Source organism: Palaemon carinicauda, chromosome 6 (genome assembly GCF_036898095.1).
Source record: "Palaemon carinicauda isolate YSFRI2023 chromosome 6, ASM3689809v2, whole genome shotgun sequence".
Classification (NCBI taxonomy): domain Eukaryota; kingdom Metazoa; phylum Arthropoda; class Malacostraca; order Decapoda; family Palaemonidae; genus Palaemon; species Palaemon carinicauda.
Genome location: NC_090730.1, coordinates 85839831 through 85865429, shown reverse-complemented (window position 1 = coordinate 85865429; position 25599 = coordinate 85839831). Strand labels below are relative to the sequence as shown.

General features: G+C 44.4%; 1 protein-coding gene across 1 annotated transcript in view; it reads right to left on the bottom strand.

Moving 5' to 3' along the window:
* Positions 1-25599, bottom strand: part of LOC137642591 (apoptosis-resistant E3 ubiquitin protein ligase 1) — a 723802-nt gene that overhangs the window by 652545 nt on the left and 45658 nt on the right. The window contains exon 2 of the mRNA XM_068375282.1: positions 24132-24347. The gene's annotated coding sequence lies outside the window, so the exon portion shown is untranslated. The remainder of the gene's footprint in view (positions 1-24131; positions 24348-25599) is intronic.

The following is a 25599-nucleotide window of genomic DNA, read 5'->3' as shown; positions in this document are numbered from 1 at the left end:
CCCTCTCCCTCAGGATCCTTCCCTATGCCCGGTTACCACTCTAAAGTCCTTTCTATCAAGGACTTCCTATAAGACCTCGGGACCCTTGTTCATCAGGGAGCGGGGAGGGACTATAACTTTGAAAGGGATCAGACAACAGATCTTGTATTTCATTAAACAGGCCAATCCAGAGTCTTTTCCTCACGTCCACGACATTCGGGCGGTAGCGACCTCAATAAATTTTTTCCATCATATGAACTTTACAGATCTCTCTAAATATACCGGATGGAAATCCCCCTCAGTGTTCAAGCGGCACTATCTTAAACATTTAGAGGCCCTTCAACTCGCTACCGTAGCCGCAGGGAGCGTGGTATCCCCCGGACAAATTCCTTCTAACTAATTCCTGAATCCGATGTCTTCCTCTTACCTGCCTCACTTACAGTTCCTAGCTGAGTTCGGTTTGTTATATCACACCCATGGGTGTTCCCATTTCGTAACATTGCTATTTTATTATCATTGTTCAATTTACTTTTACCATACGAACTGTATTTCTTTAGTGTCCAAGTTTATATAATTTGTTCCAGTGTTTGACCTTAATTGGTTTTAGTTCAAGTTTAATGTTCATTTGTCTTCCCTTCCTGGGATATTATACCTTATCATGCTGATGTTATTAAAGACGACCGTCTTCTACGTTAACTTTTGATTAAACCACTGTTTGTTATGTTGATTTTAATTCGTTCCCTTATAGTTAATGAAGTTTGGGTTCGTTTTCTCTGGTACTATTTCACTGGGCGGCACAGGGATTGAGCCCAGGAAAGGGATTTTGACGAAGGAAAAATCTATTTCTGGGCGAGAGACCTCTGCCGCCCAGTGAACCCACCCTAGTTGCTCCCCCCCTGATCAGACCCCAAACTTAAGGGTGCTGTAAGGAGTGATGGGCAAGCGTGGGTAGAGTTAGTAGTACTGGTCTGCGAGGCAGGGGAGGTTGAACTGCACCTCACTATTGAGGGATTTCGAAGAGGAGAAGTCTAAATGGTACGAGACCTCTGGTATTTCGCCCCAGTCTATACCGACACCATTAGGTGAGCGAGCTAATTCAACCTAGCATTCCTATACATTTTTTCTCTGGTAATATTAGCAGTTATATTCCTTTGAAATGGTGCTTTAGGAGCATTTCACTGGGCGGCACAGGTCTCTCGCACAGAAATAGATTTTTCCTTCGTCAAAATCCCTTTTTTGGGCTCAGCCATGTCGTCCTGATGGAAGGTTCCTTTAGGCAGCTTTCTAAGGGATATTTGGCTGCAGTGATACTCCCAGAGAATTAACCACAGGTTCAAAGAATTCTAACTCCTGGCGCGAATATCCTTGTTATAACTTTTAAGGATATCGCATAAAATCAGGGGACGTATTTCTTGATACGACACATGGCAATCTTCAACCCAAATAGATTTTACACTTTGAGGGGGAAGAGTGGCGAAAATGAAGGGGAGCCGTTATCAAGGTTACCCGGTGGATCCCCTCCCAGTACTACTACAGCGTACCATTCCTTTTAAGCACGGTGCTCTCCCACGTTGCTCTTGGTGTTGTTACTGTTTTCAAGGAATATCATCATGCAATCTCCAGCATCTTCATCCTCTGGAAAGTTGAGAATTTAATCTTCCCTGTGTATAATTTTTGGCTCCCTTCTCACAGTTAAATTAACATAATTTAGGTGTGTTAAGCGGAACGCTGCCATCCCTGGAGGCGACCATTTTAAGACCGCTGTCGTACGCCATAAACACTTTATCTAGTTAGTAGTACAACGTTCCCGGTATTTAGCTATAAAGAAATTCTAGTTAGTTAGGCAAAATTATACTAGTGAATATAACCTTTACACATGTAATATTTCCTCTTCCAAATAAACGTTTCTATCATATACGATAGGGCTTCAGTGGTACTAGCGTAGCCAAGATTCCGACTCGGGTTAGGCTAGCCTAACTTATTTTAGTATACTTTAGTAACGTTATCCCACGTTTAACCTCTTGTATCGTTTTTATTAATTCGGTCGGAGATATAGATATCACCTAGAATTACTAGCATAATTCGATACGCTTCTCTTTTAGAGAAATGAGGATAAACCCTTCCTTCCCCCTGAGTGCCGCCAGCCCAAGCGACAACCCTATCTTCCGTCATCGCCATCGAGTAGTGTACTCCGGCTTGACTTGGATAGTGTTTTCTGTCGATCTTCTTTGCCGGCGAGTACCCCGGCTTTGAGATACGACAGTAACTCAGGGTATTCTGTCTTGCTGCCGACAACACTACCGATAGGGGAATAGTCAATTCCCCTGCCATCCCCCCCCTTGCCGGTTACACCGTTGTCGGCATAGGAAGTTCGACTTCCCTAGTCCACAACCGAAAGTGGGTAGCATAAGTGCCGTCACCTTTCTCCCTTGTGGACTAGAAGACATGTCTTATATCCGGCAATGTCTCAGGCTAGGGAATCGTTATTCCTCTGCCGCCCAAGACGGCGCCGATATAGGAAACTATGTTTCCTTGATTTACAGCCGAAAGTAGGAGGCATACCTGCTGCCACCTTTCTCTGTAAAATATAAGGCCCTTTCCCTTCCCTTCTTTCCTTTAGTGACGGTTTAGCCGTCACGATTCCTGTGGCCGGTATTCTACAATCACCCCGCTTGCTGGGCTAACAGGGTTACCGGTCGGGCTCCTACAAAGGCGGTTAGGTTACCGCTTCGACCATCTCCCTAATGGAAGCAAAGCTTTGGGAGAGGTTGAGCCGGCCCTGACGGCTGCCAGTGGGAAACCCATTACACTTTCGAGTATTCTTCAGTCGTCTCTTGGACTGCCATCCACAAACCCTGTAACCGGCAGTACAGCCGGCAACAGAAATTGTGGCTGGATGGAAGCTAGAATCAATGTATTCCTCCCCTTCCATTTGAATCCTCATTCTGGAAAGAAGGCAGTAGAGGCAGTAGTCCCTACAACCCTAATTATTGTACTTAACTATAATACGGTAGTCCTTCTTTCCATTCTTTCTCTCTCTCTGTAAGCTAGTGCCGCCAGGTACCAGCCTAACCCGGTAGCATACCGGCAAAACTACAGTATAAGATAATACAGTAGCCAGTATTCCTGCGGTATAACAATACAGCAGTTAGAAAACTACAGTATATGATGATACAGGAGTATGAAATTTGCAACATACCCTGAGTATCCTTTCACAGTCCATTGTTGAGACCGATTAAAAAATGTTGAGGTGAAGTATTTCTTCAACATTCTGATGAATCCTAGATCATCTGAACACCAATGATTACCTTTCAGTATTAATATTCTACAAGTGGTGGAGTTAGTGTTAGTATCCACCAACTCCGGCTCTACGTACGAGAGTTATTTCACTCTGTATTTTCCATATTAGGGAAATTAAAAATATTAATATTGTAGGTCACAGCAATTGCCTGGAGGAGAAACACAGATATGTGTCTTTCCTACTTCTTTTTTAGCTTACTATCCTAAGCAATGATAATAATAGTAATTGATACTATTTTATGCATGTGTAATTTTATCAGTGAGATAAATTACCCCATACTCATTTCACCCTTTTCTCCCCTACAGGAGGAGCCAATGGTGAAGGGTACAGTTGTGCTCTGCAACCACAAGAGAAAGAACTTTGTGGGCCTACGATGTACAGGTCTCATGCCCCTTGCTGCATCGTATCTGGATCCCTGAGGTACTGGGACCCGTATTTTAAGCATATATTTTATCAATGATATAAACAACCTAGTACTCATTCACCCTTTTCTCCCTTACAGAAGGAGCCAATGGCAAAGTGTACAGTTGTGTTCTGCAACCACAAGAGTAAGAACTTTTGTGGGCATACGACATGCAGGTTTTATGCCCCTGCTGCATCGTATCTGGATCCCTGAGGTTCTGGAACCTGAAGGGTCGCTCCAATCCCTTAACCTTGCTGACCGACGGCGGCTTTGTAAATGATATCCCTGACACTACGGAGTCAAGGGATACAGATAGAGAAACCCACCAAAGGTGAGTATGAGGCTTTCAGAAGAACTCTCTGGGACCTTACCTACCTAACAAATCTTTTAAGTGCCTACTGATCCCTAAGGCTCAATCGAATACATATGTGCCTCTGGCACAGGTCCAGCCTCCCTCTATCCAACGGACAGTGGACACGGATATCAGCAGGCACTGCAAGGCTTGGACATCCACCAAGATCGGATGTCTGAGGTGTCCATTGACACCGGACAGGACCTACTGTAAGAAGGCCCTGAATAAGGAGTGGTTCAACCACCCACGGAGGAACCACCCACGGAGGAAGAAGGATCCGTTTCGACGGTGACTGAAGTCCCTCAGCTCACTGTGCCGGCATATCAACCTATGCCGTCAACCTCTTCAGTCCCAACTCCTCAACTGGCTAGACAGGTCGGCAGGAGCGAAACGTTCCTAGAGTCGATCCAGCAGATGCTGACACTGTTCCGGAAGGAACGAGAGGAAAATAAGCAAGATCTCAAAGAGATGAAGAGAGAGGTAAAGGGAAGGAAACGCCCTGGCGCTTCCAGGGGCTCCGCTAAGCCCCTTAAAATATCTGACCTCCCTCACTGCTCCGAACCAACCCCTGGAGGTAGACGGAACACATGCCCATGTTGAATGGGAAGCTTTATATCTCCGAGAAGTTGGGGTCCAATCCCCTTGAAGAGCTTCAATTCTGGCCCAGCTTTCAACGTACCCAGATTGCTACCTGAGACTGCGAGATGAACCTACATCCCGCGAGGAGACTATACCGAAGGAAGTCATTGTCCTCGAACATGACAAGGCAAAAGCCATACTTACCAAGACCCAGAAAGGGGCCGGATATACTAACTCCAAAGTCTCAGCATTCAGCAAGAAGCATCCAACCTTAATTGCTCCTTCCTCCTGAGCCTTCCCCCTTTTCGGGAAAGCCCTAGACTGTGTCATGAGAGCAGTCGAAGAGGGCAAACCCTGCCAAATCTTGAGGAATACAAACCATTATCTCTAGCTATGCCCATCTGCAAGGAAAAGTGGAAAGAGGTACATCTAACCTTCTCAGTCTCGAAGTTGGATTCGGAGATAGCAGGCCAGCAGTTTAATGACAACCTTCCAAAGTTGCCAAACCATCCTTTAAAAGGGAACAGGAGACGAAAGATAGTCTTGCCACCTCCGTCTCATCAGAACTGCTTAGAAATGTGTGCAGGCCTTTAATAACGCCCCACCCTTGTAATGGATGTGTAGGCTTTTCTCAGGTCAAAAAAGGAACGGTAGAGAGCATGTGTTTGCCGCAACAACGGTGAAACACGAACCCAGAAAACGGATTTCATCATGTATCTGGGGCATAAACCCTTCCCATAGGAAGTGGTCCAAGAAGTCATTACCAAAGCCACCACAGAGAATTGGAACCTTCTCCAAAAGTGGGGCATATCCTCAAAGAGGAAATCGTCATTGGAACTGCACAATTTCCGACCATGACCATGACCACGGTGCCTCAAATGGTAGCCCAACCGTAAACCCCCTTCCAGATGGTCTCTCATCACCTGGTAGCCAGTCACCTGTGTCTAATCTATGCTTTGAAAGGCACTCGACCACCTTTCGGCCCTACAAAGGTAAGGGCCCAAAAAGAGGATCTTCCGAAAATCCCCCAAGGGTGGAGAAGGACGCAGTCACGGAAACATGTCCTCAGGAACCTCTAAACAATGAGAGGTTCCAGGTAGAAGGCAGACTTTTCCACTTTCGGGATCGTTGGACCTTCGATCCCTGGGTCCACAGCCAAATTACGAATGGACTTGGTTGGAAATGGAACGAAAATCCACCCCAGCTTTCCAAAATTCTTCCAACACTCCACCCCCTTATTGGAAGAATATATCTCAGAACTCTTGAACAAGAAAGTAATGAGGAAAGCGAAGTCCATCAAAATTCCAGGGAAGGCTGTTTCGTGTTCCCAAGAAAGACTCAGACGAACCCAGAGTCATTCTAGACTTGTCTCCACTCAACAAGTTCATCGAGAACAACAAGTTCCGGATGATTACAGTGCAACACATAAGGACCCTTCTACCAAAAAAGGGGTGTATACAGTCTCAATAGACCTGGCAAATGCTTACTGGCACCTACCAGTCAGTCGCCCCCTCCCCTCCTACCTAGGATTCAGGCTACAGAAGACAAAATTTGTCTTCACAGCCATGTCCTTTGGGCTAAACATAGCCCCAAGGTATTCACAAAGCTAACAGACACGATCGTCCAGCACCTACGCTCCGAAGGAGTACAGGTAGTAGCATACCTGGACGATTGGCAGGTACGGGCAGCATCCAAGACTACTTGTCTACAAGCGGCCGGAAAGGCGATCCAGTTCCTGGAACACCTGGGCCTCAAGATCAATCGCTAGAAGTCTCGCCTTTCTCCAGCTCATAAGTTTCAATGGTTAGGAATCCATGGGAACTTGCAGTCACACCACCTCTCCATTCTATTAAAGAAGAGGAGAGAAGTAGTGGCATCTGTCAAGAGACTAATCCAACACAAGAGGATTTCAAAATGCCAACAGGAAAGAGTACTGGGCTCTCTCTGGTTCGCAGTAGTGACAGACCCAGTGCTAGAAGCACAGCCAAAGGATGCGTCATGAGTCTGGAGAAGATACGTATCAAACGCTTGAAGAGATCAACAAGGCTGACACCGACCCGACTGCACATGCCATGAAGGCCGTGGTCAACGAATAAGAGCCTAGCACAGATAATTCTCGTGCAACCACCACAAAGATCAGTAGTGATACACAGGGAAGCCTCCCTGAAAGAATGGGGAGGCCATCCGCATGCAATGAAAGGGCAAGAAATTAATCATTCCAGTTCAAATAACTTTCACATCAACATCTTGGAGGCTATGACAGTCCTCCTGACGTTGAGGAGACTATCCCCTCGCAGAACAGTCCACATCAGACTGGCTCTCAACAACAAGGTGATAGTAATATGACCAAATCGACAAGGCTCGAGTTCACCTCACATTAACCACATGATGTTAACCATCTTCTACCTGGCAAGGAAGAGAAGATGGCATTTATCAAGCAGTTCACCTTCAAGGGTTCCGCAATGTGACAATGGATGCTCTATCCAGGCGAAAGCCGATAGAGATAGAATGGTCCCTAGATGCAGACTCATTCTCCTTTATTTTCGATAAAAGTCCCGGAACTGCAGACCGACTTCTTCGCAATGAGCGACAACAAGAAACTACCTCGTTATGTAGCCCCTTACGAGAACCTTAAGCAGAAGCGATAGACGTCATGTCTCTCAACTGGAATGGATAGAATCGAAATAATCTGTTTCCACTAACCAATCTCCTGCTGAAAGTCCTCGACAGGCTAGGATCCTTCAGAGAAACAGCTCCTGTAGTGGCCCCCAAATGGCCCAAAAACAATTGGTTTCGTCTAGTTCTAGAATTGAAACTGTAGCTGTTTCCTCTGCCGTACCCAGTTTTATCCAAACTGGTGCAGAAGTCGACCGTTACATTTCACCCTCGAGAACCAATAACCTGCGTCTCATGATTTTTTCGCCCTAGCAGCGAACAAAGGTTTGGGATCTCGAAGAATGTGGTCGACTTCATTGTAGGGTACAAGTCCAACCAAAAGACAATGTGAATTGTCTTGGAAGAAAGGGGTAACCCTTGTGAAAACAAGGGGATCAACAGAAATTCCAACAAGTGTCTGTTTCTCTTTCTTCTTTTACCTACTTGAACAAGGCCTGACTTCCACTACGATAACCACTACGGCCCTGACTAGACCTTTTCTATACGCCTTTGAGACGGACCTCATAAGTGAAACCTTTAAGGTACCAAAGCATGCACTAGACCCAAGCCGGCAACCCTCCAAAGCCCATTACATGGTTGCTTCAAACCTAAACAATGAGGATTGTACTCTACAGGAACTAACACAAAAAGTCAATTTTCTGTTCGCAATAGCCTCAGGGGTAGAATTAGTGAAATATTGGCCCTATCAGGGATGTAGGCCATATTCAGTACACAGAAGAGGGAGAACTGAATCCTTTCCCCGATCCTACTTTTCTTGCCAAAAACAAGCTGCCCACCAAAAGGTGGGGTCCTTGGAGAATCTGCCCACTGAAGGAAGATGTCTCCCTATGCCCATTAGGGTGTCTTAAGGTCTATCTTCGTAGAACTTCAGACTTCAAGGAAGGACAGCTCTTCCAAGAGACTAATCCAACACAAGAGGATTTCAAAATGCCAACAGGAAAGAGTACTGGGCTCTCTCTGGTTCGCAGTAGTGACAGACCCAGTGCTAGAAGCACAGCTAAATTAACTGAGAGCAATGCTCACCAACTTATTCACAGAGTGGATCCTGACAGCTCACCTTCAGTTCATGATCCTAAGAAAATTGCTTCTTCACGGAACTTCTTCCAACACTATACGAAGCAAGTACATAAAATAAGACATGTTGTGGTGGCGGCAGGTAGTTTTAAAAAATCTGTTGTCTAAGCTTCCGACGAATAGTGAACTGCTTTGGGACTTTCCAGTGCAATGGGTGCATGGGTACATTTACCCTCGAGTGCAAATCACAACGATGATTAACACACTATTCCATAACTGGTTTTAAGAAGCCAATAATGTTGAAACGTGATGCCATCCCTAGGGCCAGGGGAATGGCGGTGTATATTAGGACCGAGTACCCTGCTTCTCATAAGTCCTGCAATCAATGTGGATGTCATGAGATTCAGGTAATAAAAGTTTGTGGCAGGCATAACAACTTTTATTTGTGTTCGATCTACCGGAATCCAGACATGGATGATTCTATCTTCGATTGTCTTCTTACCATTATGGCTAAGATACAAGAAGATGATAGAAAGGCTTCTTTTGACTTTGTTGGTGATTTTAATGCTCACCATAGAGAGTGGTTAATTTCTATCTCTCCTACTGATCGCCATGGCTTAAGAGCTTTAGACTTTGCCTCTGAATCAGGCTGTGAGCAAATCATAAATGAAGCTACTCACAGGTCTGGTAATTGCTTGGACCTCGTATACACTGACTCTCCTGGCGTTATAACTAGTAAGGTTGGTTCTCCAGTCGGGACATCTGATCATGCCTTGATTTCATTATTAGTGAAGACTGAGCAGCCTGTCCCTGATATATCATATTCTTGTAAAATTTATATGAAATCCCAAGCAGACTGAAATGGGATTTTGCATGATCTTTTGTGCTTGAATTGGTCACAATTATATAATAGTGTAGATCCTGTTGTCCCTTTGAATGAGAATCTAGTCAACATAATTGATAGGCGTATCCCTTCTCGTGTGCTAAGGTACCGAGTGAAGGACAAACCGTGGTTCAATGATGATTGTAGACGTGCTTATTTGGAGAAGCAGGAGGCCTATCACCTTTGGAAGGGTAACAGATCAGATTTGACCTGGAACAACTATACTCAGCTTCGAGCTTTTGCTCAGAGAGTTTATGCCTCAACTGAAAAGGAGTACAATTTAACCATAAAAGAAACCCTTTCTGGTACAACTCAGGAACATAAATGGTGGTCTACCCTTAAATCTGCACTCTTTCGTGTAGATGCAACAGTTCCTCCTTTACTTAAACCAGATGGCTCAGTCACTCAACTGTCCAAAGGAAAAGGCAACCCTTTTGGCTGATGTTTTTGACAGTAAACAGAGTAATGAAAAACTTGAACTTCCTCATTCCTGTTTTCCTGAAGCTAAACCAACTAGTATAGCTTTTCGATCTCGTGAGATTAAAGCTCTGTTGGTGGACCTTGATGCTTATGGAGGTGTAGACCCAAATGGTATTTTTCCTTTGTTTTTTATAAAGACAGCAGATTTCTTAGCTCCAAAGTTATCTGTTATTTTGCACAAGTTAGCAAGAAGAGGAGCTTTTAGCACTTGTTGGAGAATTGGTAATGTTACTCCTTTATGTAAATGTGTTTGTGGTAGCTCAAGTCCCACATTACCGCCCAATTTCCATAACTCCCATATTATCTAAAGTTTTTGAACGTCTTCTGGCAAAACGTCTTAATAGGTTTGCTGAAGGTAATCATCTACTCCCTAGTTTGCAATTTGGTTTTCGTAAAGGCCTTGGAGCATGTGATGCCCTTCTTACAATCTCCAATGCTGTACAGAAATCCCTTGATTGTGGTCAGGAAGTTTGTATGATTGGCCTTTATTTTAGTGCTGCCTTTGATCGTGTTAATCATGAGGCCCTTGTTTTCAAATTGAAACAGTTGGGAGTAGGTGGGTCATTTCTTAGCATTATTATTGATTTTTTAAGTAATAAATCTCAAAGAGTTGTTGTTGATGGGCACCATAGTGATTATAGGAATATGATATCCGGTGTTCCACAGGGTAGTGTTCTTGGCCCATTACTTTTCATACTATATACACATGACATGTGGTTTGGCCTAGAAAACAAGCTTGTTGCATATGCAGATGATGCTACTCTCTTTGCATCAATTCCATCCCCTGAATGTAGATCTGGGGTTGGTGAATCCCTTAATAAAGATTTAACTAGAATCAGTGCATGGTGCAAATTATGGGGTATGAAGTTGAATCCTAACAAAACTCAAAGTATGACTGTAAGTAGGTCAAGGATGGTGGCTCCTCAACATCCAGATCTCAGTATTGATAATGTTTCTTTAAATTTATATGACTCTTTTAAAATTTTAGGTGTGACTCTCGACAGCAAATTTACTTTTGAGAAACACATTAGGTCTGTGTCTTCTTCAATTGCACAAAAAAATTGGCTTATTGAGAAAGTCTTACAAGATTTTCGGTGATCAATCTATTCTGAAGAAGTGTTTTAATTCTTTTATTCTACCTTGTTTTGAGTATTGTTCTTCTGTCTGGTGTTCAGCTGCTGATTCTCATCTTAATTTGTTGGACAGAAACATTCGGTCTATTAAATTTCTTATTCCTGATCTAGATATTAATCTCTGGCACCGTCGTTCAATTAGTTCATTATGCATGTTGCATAAGATTTTTCATAACTCTGACCATTCTTTACATTCAGATCTCCCTGGACAATTCTATCCTGTTCGTAATACTAGGCAGGCAGTTAATTCTAATAGCCAGGCCTTCTCCATCATGAGGCTCGATACTACGCAGTACTCGAGAAGTTTTATTCCAGCTGTTACCAAGTTGTGGAATGATCTTCCTAATCGGGTAGTTGAATCAGTAGAACTTCAAAAGTTCAAAGTTGGAGCAAATGCTTTTTTGTTGACCAGGCGGACATGAGTCTTTTTATAGTTTATTTATGACATATTTGTTTTTTTATGTTGTTAATAGTTTATATATGACATGTCTGTTTTGACGTTGTTACTTTTTTTTAGAATGATTTATTGTTAATTTGTTCTCTTCATTTATTTATTTTCTTATTTCCTTTCCTCACTGGGCTATTTTTCCCTGTTGGAGCCCCTGGGCTTATAGCATCTTGCTTTTCCAACTAGGGTTGTAGCTTGGATAGTAATAATAATAATAATAATAATAATAATAATACAGGTGCATATCTGACCGATAACACCAGTGCCGAGTGAACGTTGCGTCAGGGTGTTCAAGCATTTACAAAATCTGTACGAATCAGTCATATTTGGTTTCACATCTCCATTGAGTAGCATTTCGATGAAATTACATATTTTTCAGACAGGAGAAAATATGGCCCCTGAAGTGTTTTCAATGCCGGATCAGATTCATACCTGATTGTAACTACAATTGATAATCTAGTTACAAGGTAAAATACTAAACGTACTTGCGTCTTATTGCTGCTATCTCAGTTACAGACGAATAAGGCATACTAGAGTTTTAATTAAACCCTAGAAGGGCCCATTTTGAAATCAGAGTAAAGATTTCCAAGGGATGAAAAGGGTAATCTCTGAGATTTACCGTCCGTCCCTATGAAGATACAAACTTTGAATCCTTATAGTCGAAGTCGACACTTTCTCTGCAGGGGGCAGGAAGCCCTAAGCTAGTTCCAAGCTTAGTGGATATGACAAAAAACAGTAATGTCATATATAAAGGTCTAGGAGACCATATAAGGAACTCATTCAAAGTAAAGGCACTTATACAAACCCACAGATATAGTAATTTCAAGTAATTCTCTGGTAAACTTCCATCAGGACGACACGGCTGAGCCCAAAAACCGGATTTTGAGCAAAGCGAAAAATTTATTTTTGGGTGATATGTCCATGTCGTCCTGATGGACACTCCCTTCTTTCAAAAAGGAGTATACAACTACGTAACCAAAGACCCCACCTGAAACTACTCTATCTGCGGCTATCCATGCTTAAATGCAACAAGGAATAATACGCCATAGTAGTACTGGGAGGGGATCCACCAGGTAACCTTGATAACGGCTCCCCTTCACTTTCGCCACTCTTCCCCCTCAAAGCGTAAAATCTATTCGGGGTGAAGATTGCCATGTGTTGTATCAAGAAATACGTCCCCTGATCTTATGCGATATCCTTAAAAGTTATGATAAGGATACTCGCGCCAGGAGTTAGAATTCTGGGAACCTGTAGTTAATTCTCTTGGAGTATCACTGTAGTCAAATATCCCCAAAATTGGGCATAATGCCAACCTGGTCAGGTAGTAAAATGATTTAAGGACATAATCCTAAAAAGTTTAAACGTGTCCCAACTCCCCGCATAATATTCAATAGGAACATCTTAACCTAGAAATGATATATAGTAAAATGGGGGAAGAAAAGTGCAAAATGGAAAACTTTGTTTTTTGCAGAAAAATGGTCGAGAGTTTTTATTGAACGTGGCTTATTACATTAATTTTCCCTTTTTACGTTATCCATCAGCTGTTCTTATGTAAGGGTTAGTTAGTTGTTTTATTATGAATATAATTTGGTGATTTTTTATTCACCGGAAAAGGGGTAAGAAAAAATCATGTAGGGGGAAAAGAAAATCATCATTATTTTATTAAAAAATGCCTCACAAGTTGTAGAATTTCTATCAAGAACATAACTGATATGATATATTGTGCATCACCAAATAAAAACCATTATTCTTAATGAGATAATAAACAAGCATCCTATTAAGTTTTGTCAATATAAAGAAAAGACCAAATGTACACATATTCCTGTTACATAATCCAAAAATTGCCTGCTAATTTCTCTCCTCATAAAAACAAACTTAATCAATTATTGCCTGGAATTAATTAGAGGAAAAATCATTGGTATATTTCATATCTGTTCACAAAAGTAAGAATTTATTCATTGGCATGATGTGTTAATTATATATGAATTTTCCTTTACATTATTTTCAATGACCTTCATTACCACGGGCACTTCTGGTCCATAGAATATGTATTCTGTATCCACGATGGCAATGTCTTTGTCCTTGATCCTTTCAATCCATGTCCACTTCTTTGGGTCACTAGAAATATTTTTTTTTTCCGAAGACAGTCGATTTTTACTTGCACCACTGGACCATTATCATTATCAGGAAGAGTTTTTGTAATCTTGCCCCAGTAGTAAACTGTACGTGGTTCAGTATAATACATATTTTCCTACTGAGTCATCTGTAATTACAGAGGGTCTGTTGGAAGCGTTAGTGTCTATACATCATCTTCACATTCTGTATCACTTTTATCTGTATTTAAAGTGAAACTGATATCATCAGCAGAATCGCTTTCCATTTCTTCCATCTCTTCTTCAGTTGTGGTATCAGATAGTGGCTCTGGTTCTTTCTTTTTCTTTCTTGGCACTCTGTTAGGCTTTCTTTTCTTCAGTGTGCCATGCTCTGTCCTTTTCTTGCTACATTCTTTTTGAGTTATAATTTGGCTGTGCATACTAATTTTTCTTCTTGTAATTTGTGGTGTTCCACTTCTTCCTCTACTGTGCAAAACTTTTTCTAAAGTAGTTTCTCTCTTTACATTAGAAGTCGGGGCAGTAGTCGGATGTAGAACAGCACCTTGTAGTAACGGGGGATGTTGAGGAAGGAGAAGACTAATTGGTAAGGGACCTCTGATAGTGGTTTTAACACGTCCCAGTTACTATACCGACACTCTATAAAGGTGAGCGAGCTGGGTATATTCCTGGCATTCCATGCAACTTTTTTCTCTGGTATATTTAGCAGTATTTATACCTTAGAAATGGTGCTATAAGGAGCATTTCACTGGGCGACACAGGTCCCTCGCCCAGAAATAGATTTTTCCTTCGTCAAAATCCCTTTTTCGCTTTGCTCAAAATCTGTTTTTTCTTTCCATCTTCCCCTTCAGTTTCAACTTAACCACCATCACATAAAGATGTCTGCAAGAAGGAACTTAAGGGAAGTACATCAATCTATTTCGAAATATAGTGTAATTCATTCATGTCGGCAATTGATTACGATGGAAATGCTTTCCGTTCAGAGTAAAGCTATTGTTACTCAAGTGAAATTGAAAAAATAACCAAAATAATGCCTCAAAGGTTTGATTCTGACTTAATTTTTAAGGAAGACCAGCACATTTTTACTGCAAAGCTTCTGTAAAGATTGTGAAAAAAAAAAAATGCTTTTGTCAATCATATTGTGATTTATTTTTCCATAACGTAGGGATTTATTTGTGATTTACTTAATCATAATGTAAGGATTTATTTGTGATTTACTTTTAGTTCATGACCAGGGAAGGGGGGTCCGGCTAGCGATTATGATCTGGGAAGGGGGCGTCAGGGGGGCTTGCCCCATCTAGGGGTTGAAACCTGGGAAAGGGGCTCTGGAGGGACTTGCCCCTTGGCAAGGGCTGGTGACCTGGGAACTAATAGGTTAGGTTAGGTTGGTTTGTTAGGTTTTATACCCTTTTTAACAAATCTCAAAAGTGATAAATAATCATGTTTTGGCCTGTTTTCAGCCAGTTACATGAACCATATATCTTTGTAACTGGTTATCTTGTGCTTTTTTTACATTTCTGACCATTATTATTGCCGCAAAGCACTCGTTTATGACGTTTCCCCACGCAAAAAACCCCGATTTCCCACTGGCGTCCCCCATAATTGTCTTGTATATGGGGGTCCAAAAAATGTTATTTTCATTAGTAAAATAAATTTTTGAATATACTTACCCGATGATCATACAGCTGTCAGCTCTGCTGCCCGACAGAAAAACCTACGGGCGGAATATGCCAGCGATCGCTATACAGGTGGGGGTGTACATCAACAGCGCCATCTGTCAAGTAGGTACTCAAGTACTCGATGTCAACATAGAACCAATTTTCTCCTCTGTCCACTGGGTCTCTATTGGGGAGGAAGGGTGGGTCCTTTAATTTATGATCATCGGGTAAGTATATTCAAAAATTTATTTTACTAATGAAAATAACATTTTTCAATATTAAACTTACCCGATGATCATACAGCTGATTCACACCCAGGGGGGTGGGTAGAGACCAGCATTACATGTTGACATTATTATGAGCTAAGTATTCCGTATTTCATTTTAGCAGTTATTCAAAATAACAAGCATAAAATAAATAAGTACCCGGTAAGGAAGTCGACTTGAACAATTACTCTGCCTTTTTAAGTACGTCTTCCTTACTGAGCCTCGCGATCCTCATAGGATGCTGAGCGACTCCTAGGAGCTGAAGTATGAAGGGTTGCAACCCATACTAAAGGTCCTCATCAAAACCTCTAATCTAGGCGCTTCTCAAGAAATGACTTTGACCACCCGCCAAATCAAGTAGGATGCGAAAGGCTTCTTAGCCTTCCGGACAACCCAAAAATATTAATAACATATTTCAAGAGAAAGATTAAAAAGGTTATGGAATTAGGGAATTGTAGTGGTGGAGCCCTCACCACTACTGCACTCGTTGCTACGAATGGTCCCAGAGTGTAGCAGTTCTCGTAAAGAGACTGGACATTCTTAAGATAAAAGACGCGAACACTGATTTGCTTTTCCAATAGGTTGCGTCGAATATACTTTGCAGAGATCTATTTTGTTTAAAGGCCACGGAAGTTGCGACAGCTCTAACTTCGTGTGTCCTTACCTTCAGCCAAGCTTGGTCTTCCTCATTCAGATGGGAATGAGCTTCTCGTATTAACAGTCTGATAAAATAGGATAAAGAATTCTCTGACATAGGCAAAGATGGATTCTTAACTGAACACCATAAAGCTTCAGACGGGCCTCGTAAAGGTTTTTAAAATAGAACTTAAGAGCTCTTACAGGACATAATACTCTTTCTAGTTCATTTCCAACCATACGATAAGTTTGGAATATCGAACGATATTGGTCAAGGCCGAGAAGGCAGCTCGTGTTTGGCTAGAAAACCAAGTTGTAGAACATGTAGCCGTTTCGGATGAGAATCCGATGTTCTTGCTGAAGGCATGAATCTCACTGACTCTTTTAGCTGTGGTTAAGCATATCAGGAAAAGAGTCTTAAAGGTGAGATCTTTCAGGGAGGCTGATTGAAGCGGTTCGAACCTGTCTGACATAAGGAATCTTAGAACCACGTCTAAATTCCAACCAGGTGTAACCAAACGACGCTCCTTCGTGGTCTCAAAAGACTTAAGGAGGTCTTGTAGATCTTTATTGTTGGAAAGATCTAAGCCTCTGTGACGGAAGACTGATGCCAACATGCTTCTGTAACCCTTGATAGTGGGAGCTGAAAGAGATCGTTCTTTCCTCAGATATAAGAGAAAGTCAGCTATTGAGTTACAGAGGTACTGGTCGAGGATACGGATACTGACTTGCACCAGTTTCGGAAGATTTCCCACTTCGATTGGTAGACTCTAAGGGTGGATGTTCTCCTTGCTCTAGCAAACGCTCTGGTTGCCTCCTTCGAAAAACCTCTAGCTCTCGAGAGTCTTTCGATAGTCTGAAGGCAGTCAGACGAAGAGCGTGGAGGCCTTGGAGTACCTTCTTTACGCGTGGCTGACGTAGTAGGTCCACCCTAGGGGAAGTGTTCTGGGAACGTCTACTAGCCATCGAAGTACCTCGGTGAGTTATTCTCTCGCGGGCCAGAGGGAAGCAACTAGCGTCAACTTTGTCCCTTCGTGAGAGGCGAACTTCTGCAGTACCTTGTTGACAATCTAGAACGGAGGGAATGCATATAGATCTAGATGTGACCAATCTAGTAGAAAGGCATCTATATGAACTACTGCTGGGTCCGGGATAGGTGAGCAAACTATTGGGAGCCTCTTGATCATCGAGGTTGCGAAGAGATCTATGGTTGGCTGGCCCCAGGTGGCCCAAAGTCTCTTGCATACATCCTTGTGGAGGGTCCAATCTGTTGGAATTATTTGTCCCTTCCTACTGAGACAATCTGCTATGACATTCAAGTTGCCTTGGATGAACCTCGTACTAGTGAAAAGTCTAGACCTGTTGACCAGGTGAGGAGGTCTCTTGCGAACTCGTACCATGTCAGAGAGTAGGTCCCTCCTTGCTTGGAGATGTACGTCAAAGCAGGGTGTTGTCCGTGTTCACCTCCACCACTTTGCCTTGAAGGAGAGACCTGAAGCTTTTCCAGGTCAGACGTACTGCCAGTAGCTTCTTGCAGTTGAAATGCATTGTCCTTTGACTCGAGTTCCATAATCCCGAGCATTCCCTACCGCCTAATGTCGCACCCCAGCCTACGTCCGATGCGTCCGAGAAGAGAACGTGGTTGGGAGTCTGAACAGTCAGGGGAAGACCCTTTCAAAGGTTGATAAAGTCCTTTCACCAAGTCAGACCAGACTTTATCTTTCCGGAAACCGGGATCGAGACCGCTTCTAGCGTCTTGTCCTTTTCCAGTGAAAAGCTAGATGATACAGAAGAGGACGGAGGTGTAGTCTTCCAAGTGACACAAATTGAACCACGGATGACAGTGTCCTAACCAGACTCATCCACAGCCTGACAGGGCAGCGTTCCTTCTTCAGCATCTTCTGGATTGATAGCAGGGCTGGGGGTTGATCGTCTTGTTCAGCAATATCCTCATCAGAGGGTTCCTCATCTGAAACTGATGAGGAAACGGCAACGGAGTGGGCAACGTCTGACTCGCTGAATCCAGTCGCACTGGTGGATGCGTGACGGAGCCGGACACAATATCATGGTACTGCTGCACAGTCTGTGAACTGTCAACCATGGGGACGCGAGGAAGTACAGCGTCAACCCGAAACTGTCTAGACTGTCTGGGTTGTGCAGTCAACCCCCTACCGGGTTGCTGAGGTTGCCGCACTGCGTCACAACAAGTCACCTCTGCTGGTTGTTGAACGTCTTCCTAGTGACACAGTGAACGTCCACAACCACCTCCGAGAGTCGCTTAACGTCAACGTGCGACTGGCAACCCACACTGGGTCGCATCGGTGGAGGAACCACCTCAACTGGCGGACGCGAGTAGGATACCTCAGCGTCAACAGGGCGCACAACCAACCGGTAGGAAGGTTGTTGGCCAGAAGGTTCTTCTCCGTAAAAAATCCTCTATCAAGGACACAAGCTTGGACTGCATGTCTTGCAGCAAAGCCCATTAGGGTCTACGGGAGCAGGTGTGGCAACAGACGGGGTTAGCGACTGAAGCGGAACCATTTACCATCCCTGGAAGCCTTGTTATGCTTTAATTAAAGTCCATAGGAGGCTAAGCAGCTTAAGGCTCCTCTCCAAATGACAGAGTCCTCAAAGGAATATCAGTAGGAGGGAGAACAGCACTTTCTCATCTACAGGAACCATGTCCGAGAAAAGCTAGGTTATCTCAGTGAGGGTCTCACTGGTGCATAAGCAGCAGACCAGAAGGCAACGTTATGTAACTGCTTGACAGTCTGTGAACTGTCAAAAACTTGAACTGTCAACTACAACAGGTGCGTGAGGACATACAGCACTGGTGCATTAGTAGCAGACCAGAAGGCAACGTCATGTAACTGCTTGACAGTCTGTGAGCTGGCAACAACCAAAGCTGTGTGGGGAAGCCTCAACTCCTGACTGACTAGTCTGCTGCGGGCGAGTGGCGGTAACCACAGTGGGTTGCGGAGGCTGACACACCGTGTCAAAACACGGCAGCTTGTGGTAGCTCACGCACGGCAACGGAGAGCTCCGTGTGTCTGTGGGAGTCAGCATGCGTCTGGCAGGGTCGACTGCGCATGGGTGGAGGAGCTCTCACAACAAGAGTGTGGGAGCAGGCAGCCGCAGCGTCTGCTGGGCGCACAACCTTGGCAGGTTGTAGGCAAACGGGTGCATCGTCAACCTTCTCCGCAGTCGGAGTGTGGGAGCAGGCAACAACCAAAGCGGAGTGGTGGTGCGTGGTGGGGACTGCCGTGGGTTGCGGAAACTAACGCATCGCGTCAAAACACGGCAGCTTGACTCCACCTTCCCACTGCTGATGCGGTAGCTCACGCATGTCAACGGAGGATGCCGCACGTCGGCTAACGTTAACATGCGTCTGGCAGGGTCGACTGCGCATCGGTGGTGGAGCTCTCACAGGCGGAGTGTGGGAGCAGGCAGCCTCAGCGTGAGCTGGGCGCACAACCGTGGCAGGTTGTAGGCTAACGGGAGCAGTGTCAACCTTCTCCGCACGAAACTCCTGCATAACCGCAGCTAACTGAGTCTGCATAGACTGCAGTAAAGACCACTTAGGGTCTACAAAAGCGGCAACAGACGGAGCTACTGTCCGTTGTGACTGAGGGTCTAAAACAGCTGGTGCGACAACAGACGGAGTTACTGCCTGTTGCGGTACCACCTTGCCTCTCTTGGGAGGTGTGCAGTCGTCGGATGACTGCAGCGAGTCCGAACTGACCCAGTGGCTACACCTGGGCCGTTGGACTTGCGCGGAAGGGACCGACTTGCACTTAAAAAGCTGCGAGATGTGGTCCATGGTTTCTTACGAGAAACCTCTTCCGCAGACGAGGAATAAATGGGCTCTCTCGTCTTTGTGTGGGTGGGGCGATCTTGGGTAGATACGCCCGAAACCACGGAGGGAAAAACGTCTGTTCGTTGATCAAGGCCTGTGGAACCCATAAGTCGTTCGACATTACTTCTCCCCTGGGCTTGGGAGCTTGTAAGAGGTCCCGGACTAGGTGAACGACTGGCACGAACAGACGAACCCTCGGACGCAACACTGTAACACTTTGCGCATATCACTTTATCACTTTGATTTTCTGTTTGCACTTATTTCACTGAAATCGAAACTTTAACTGATTTCTACCTGAAACACGCAATCCTATCCTTCATTAAAAGGTAGTAATTGCGAAAACAGTCGTACAATGCAACAGAAAACATAAATAAAGATAAAGAATTCAGTGGCTGGGAAAGAGACTAAACACTAGATCAAATAAACTACGTTTACAATCTCTCACCGCACATAGCCTGGGAACAAGAATAAAACCCTAGAAACGTTTTACCTTCTTCCCCTACAGCGACTAGGGAGGAGAGTAAAAAACGAGAACAACGTTACCAGCTTGAACGAAACGTTTATTCTCCTCTCTCTCCCTCCGTCTCTATCTCTCTCTCTCTTTCTCTCTTGACTTCGCACCTGAGAGAAGAGCCCAATTATATATCGTTAAAACATGTTATTTGCTAAAGGAAAAAACTGAAAGGTTTTCCAAATAAAAAGTTCCTTTAATTTAGAATTTAAACCATTTAAGCTAAGAAAGAATGAACGAAACGCCAGAATCGGTTTACTCTTACTGCAAAGTGAAACCGTGATACACTCTCTCTCTATCGTAACGATAGAGCGCATGTTGAACGTCCTGAACGTCAACAACTGCGTAGACTAAAAACTAAACGTTAGTTCATCTTTGAAAACAGAACGAGACTATCAAAGAAATTCTTTCATAAAACATTAAAATTTAAAAGTATTAAATTCTTTAAAGGTTAAATACGATATAACGGGCTCAATGTTAATTAACTTCGGTTCCAAGTTAGGACCGCCTACTATCAGGAAAGGTCGCATATAAACAAACATAAAAATTTATTGTTATATGTTTATAATAAATGGAAAGTTAATCGAAGAGGCCTATAAAGGCGGAGAGATATAAAATATATAGATCTATAACGTGTTAAGCAAAATTACCAAAAACCTAAACACACTTCCGTCTAAGGGAAGGGTCGGCCATTTAAAAGTGAAAGAGAGTCCATACTCTCTTCATCACCATAATTAAAACTATCCAAAACGAGTTCAAGTTTTGAAATGAAGATAAAACCCCTGCATAGCGAAAGCTCAAAACTGGAATAGTGTACTTCACCAAATCGTTGTGAAAACAAATCCAGTTAGTAACAGCGTATTTAGTAGGTCTTGCCAGTGGCACGACAGAGAGAAAATTGGTTCTATGTTGACATCGAGTACTTGAGTACCTACTTGACAGATGGCGCTGTTGATGTACACCCCCACCTGTATAGCGATCGCTGGCGTATTCCGCCCGTAGGTTTTTCTGTCGGGCAGCAGAGCTAACAGCTGTATGATCATCGGGTAAGTTTAATATTGAAAACTCATGAGCGGGTGGTTTGTCCCAATAATTATGGTCAGAAATGCATAAAACAAGATGGCGAGTAAGAAAAATATATGTTTCAAGTATTTGGCTAGGAATTAAAGTATCATATATTTACCAAGCTCTCCGCACGAGGGGAGTCTTCCTCCGAAGGTGGAAGGGAGGACACCCGCCACTCGCGAGGCTCCCTCGGCAGAGATGAGACGGGATAGCGTCTGGGAAGAGTACCAGGAAGGTTTGTCCCAGAAGGCTTCATAGGGGTCAGCTTCACCCAAGGAGATGTGATGGTATCCGAGACTCCTCTTTTCCTCTTCAGGGGTGAAGCAGCCGAGGTTCTCTGCCAGGACTCTGCTGGTGCCGAAGGTTGTTGGGGGATGGCAGAGGCCTCTGAAGAGCTTGTTGAAAAGGCAAGACAGCAGGCCTGTACCACAGCCCTGACCATGGCACCTAACCAGGGCTTCTTACTGACTGTCTGAGAGATCCCTTGAAGGGAAAGGGACCAAAGGATCCCTTTGAAGAGTCTCTTTCGGAGCTGAATGATACCATGGGTCCACCTTTGAAGTCAGGATCTTTGGGATCTTGAACTCCCCTGAGGCGCCCTTTCCCTCTTCCCCCGGCCGTTGCACTGCACTGTATTTGAAGGGATGGGAATGGGACGAAGGAGACCTGTTGGATGCGACTGCCCTTTCTTGGAGAGAGAAAAGATGGTCCTGGAGGGCGAACACTTACCTTTCCATTCCTTCTTATCCTCTGGATGGTGTGACTTCGGAGGTGCGGCTGGTTCTGCCTGAAAACAATGTCTGCTCTGCGCTACAGGAGGAGGAGGAGCCTGCTTGTGCGCTGGCGAGCTGGTGAGCGCTGTCGTGCAGGAGAGTGCTAGCGTGCCGGAGCGCGGATGTGCAGGAAAGAGCTGACTCGCTGTTGAGCGCCGTCATGCTGGTGAGTGCTGGTGCATTGGTGAGCGCTGGTGCGCTGTTGAGCACTGGCGAGCTAGCAAATACTGATGGGCTGCAGAGCATTAACACCCTGAGGAGCGCTGGGCTGCTGGAAAGCGCCGACACGGAGAGCGTTGCCGTACTGGTGAGCGCTGATGTGCTGGCAAGTGCTGGCGTGATGGTGAGCTCTGGTGCGTAGGCTGATGGACAGGAGAGTGTTGTGCAGGTGACTGGGGCGTTGGCGAATGACGCGTTGATGGATGACAAAACGTCGGCGACGAACGCGCATGAGGATGACTTGTAGAAGGCCAACAAGTAGGTTAATGATGCGTGGACACATGGCGAGCAGGCTGAAGCACAACTGGAGGAGACAGGAATGGAGACGGCAAGTCAGGAGGACGGCGAGTTGCAAAAGGTCGGTGAGAAGGGATATGTCCTTTGGAAGGACAAGCATCCACCAAAGGGGATCGAGCACGATCCACAGGAAAGTGCAAGGCAGAAGTCCGAGGACTAGCGGCAGCGTTGTCAGAAGAAGTTCCAAGAGCAGATGAAGGTCAAGGGCCAGAAGACGACGGGCAAGGAGGCTCCTCTGTGGAGGAAGGCTGCGTTGACGAAGCTGAAGAGCCAAAGAGGCGTCTCCACCGATGGTGAGGGCGCACGTCTAAGGTGAAGAGGAGGGCGAGAACAATGGAAAAGACATCCGCGATGGCGCCCTCTGGGGCCCGATGGGTCAGCAAGCTGACCCTCAGCAGCTGCAGTCCTCCAAAGAGAAGTCTCTATGAGTGAACTCCCCCAAGGGAGAGAAACACTTTTAGGAGAGACGGACGAAGGACTTTGCTTCCCTCTTGAAGGATGTTTGGCAAGGGGGAAGCGCAGTCAACCGCGTAAGAGTCCAAAGGGACAGTGGCGTTGGCAGGATCGGCACACGATGGTGCCTCTGACAAAAAAAAGCGACACAAGCAAGAGGATCCCCTTCTGACGTCGAAGAGGGCTGCACACTAGCACCATGGCGAAGGAGCTGCAGCAGGTTATCCTTGGAGGGCGGACCCAGTACCCCCAAGGATGACCACACCTGTAACAAGGGAGAAAGAGTCATGAACCCCACCGCTAGGGGAAGCGACACCATCTCTCGAGGACCAGGTGTTAAAAGGCCTGAGCTAGTACTCGATGGTTTCTCGGAAGAGAACGAACGAGCAGGAGCTTCGGAGGAAAGTCGGGAAGAGGAAGAGGCAGTCTTGGGTTTTTGTTGCTTCGAAGAAAACTTTGAAGGAGAAGAGTCCTGCTTAGACTACTTCTTCCGCCATCGCCCAAACTTTCCCCAGTGGGAGGCAGACCACTCCCGACACTCAATACACTTGTTATCACTATCCCATTGACCTCTGCAGAAAGGGCAAAAGGGTGTGAGGATCAGTGTCCTCAGCAGACATGAAATTACTGCAGGGGTAGCCCTCACGTCCAGTGCAGGTACGCATGGTTGGCAGAAGTCAACACACACACACACTGAAAAAAGAAAAAGTACAAAAAGCATTAATGGCAGTCTCAAAATTTAGTGAGGATGAAGAGCGGCAATGACCATTCACCATCTGAGCCAAAAGAAAAGTGGGCTAAATCACAGGTGTGTGAGTGGGAAGGGTAGCAAGCAACGGCCCCCCCACCCCCAATAACTAGCGGGATGGGTAATTAACCCTTGCTAAATTGTAATGGCTTGTTCTTTCAGCTTCACCGAAAGTAATACCCCTAAATAGCGTAGATTTGTATTCCAGTTATGGAACAAAGGTGCTTTAATGCAATTTTCCCTCAGTAAAATATGACACTAATGCTGTAAGTAAATTCATTTAAACTTACCAAGGAAGGTAAAGCAGAACTATAAGGATATATATTTATTGTATATAGTATAGGTACTATATATATATATTTGAGCAGCTTCTAAATTTCTTAGAATCACAGAAGATTTCTATTTATCACATGTATTTAGCTGTGTTTCACCAATTCTAAACCACAGCTACATAGCGGAAGACTAGCAATAACTGCACTTTGGTATTTCTCCATCGTAGACTCAGGCTGAAAATTACAAGAAAAATCATGATTAGAAACATCACTGTAAAGTTTGTAGCTAAGTTTAAACATCTAAAAGAAACTTCTGATACCCCAGGAATCATTTTACACCTATATAACTTTACAGGTACCTATTTGTTTAATCCCCATGAGATGTATACCGTAGTACCTGTGTTTACGAGTTTAATTTGTTCTGGGAGAGAGCATGCGACCTAAAATGGCTTATATCCTAAAATAATTTTCACTATAAGAAATACAACTAGTTTTATATAATTTTGTCTTCCTATGTATACAAACCTTAGTCATTTAATGGGGTTACTAGTCACACCTCTCGACACGAAAGAATCTGCTTACAAAATTTTCACTCTGTGAAACGAGATGCGAAGAATTTTACGACTCGCATCACGAAAAATGTTTCGGACAACGGAAGGAGGTACGGTGTGTGAGCCCGACCGTGTCTGAGACTGATTTTGAAATTTGTTTGCATGCCACCAGCATGTAACCTCGCCACCATCCTCCCATGTTCCCATTGGTTATCTCCCTACTCAGATGCTAGTTACTGCCATAAGATCCTGCTCTCCTATTGGTCAACAGCTACTGTACTGTATCCTATCATGCATCTATGCATTGGCGTTCCTATGTGTTTTCATTTCGACTGCAGTATCGTACGCATTGCCTTAGTGTTTGTGATTTCGCTTTCATAACAAATGTACTGTATTGTGTGTGATATTACTTTACATTATTAGCCATGGGTCCCAAGAAAGTCGCTGATTTCCAGGGAAAGAGGAGGACGTAGCTTTCCATGGAGATGAAGATAGAAATAATCAAGAAATACGAGGCTGGCATGCGCTTGTGTGATCGGGGTCATATGGCTGAAATCCGTCCACGATAGGAACGATCCTGAAGCAGAAGGAATCTATCAAAGCAGCAACACCTTCTAAGGGCGTGACTGTTTTCTCCAGCAAGAGGAGCCATGTCCACGATGAGATGGAGAGACTGCGGCTTGTCTGGATAAAAGACAAAGAAATGGCTGGAGACACTAGCACCGAAGCGATAATCTGCCGGAAAGCCAGTGCAATTTTCAGTGATCTCATGCATACTCAGGTCAAAGCCGACGCAGAAGTAACATCGAAGCAGGCCCCCCAAGAGTTCAAGGCTTCTCATGGGTGGTTTAAAAATTTGAAGAGATGCTCAGGCATTCATTCGGTGGTGCATCATGGGGAGGCTGCAAGCTCGGACATGAAAGTGGCCGAAGCCT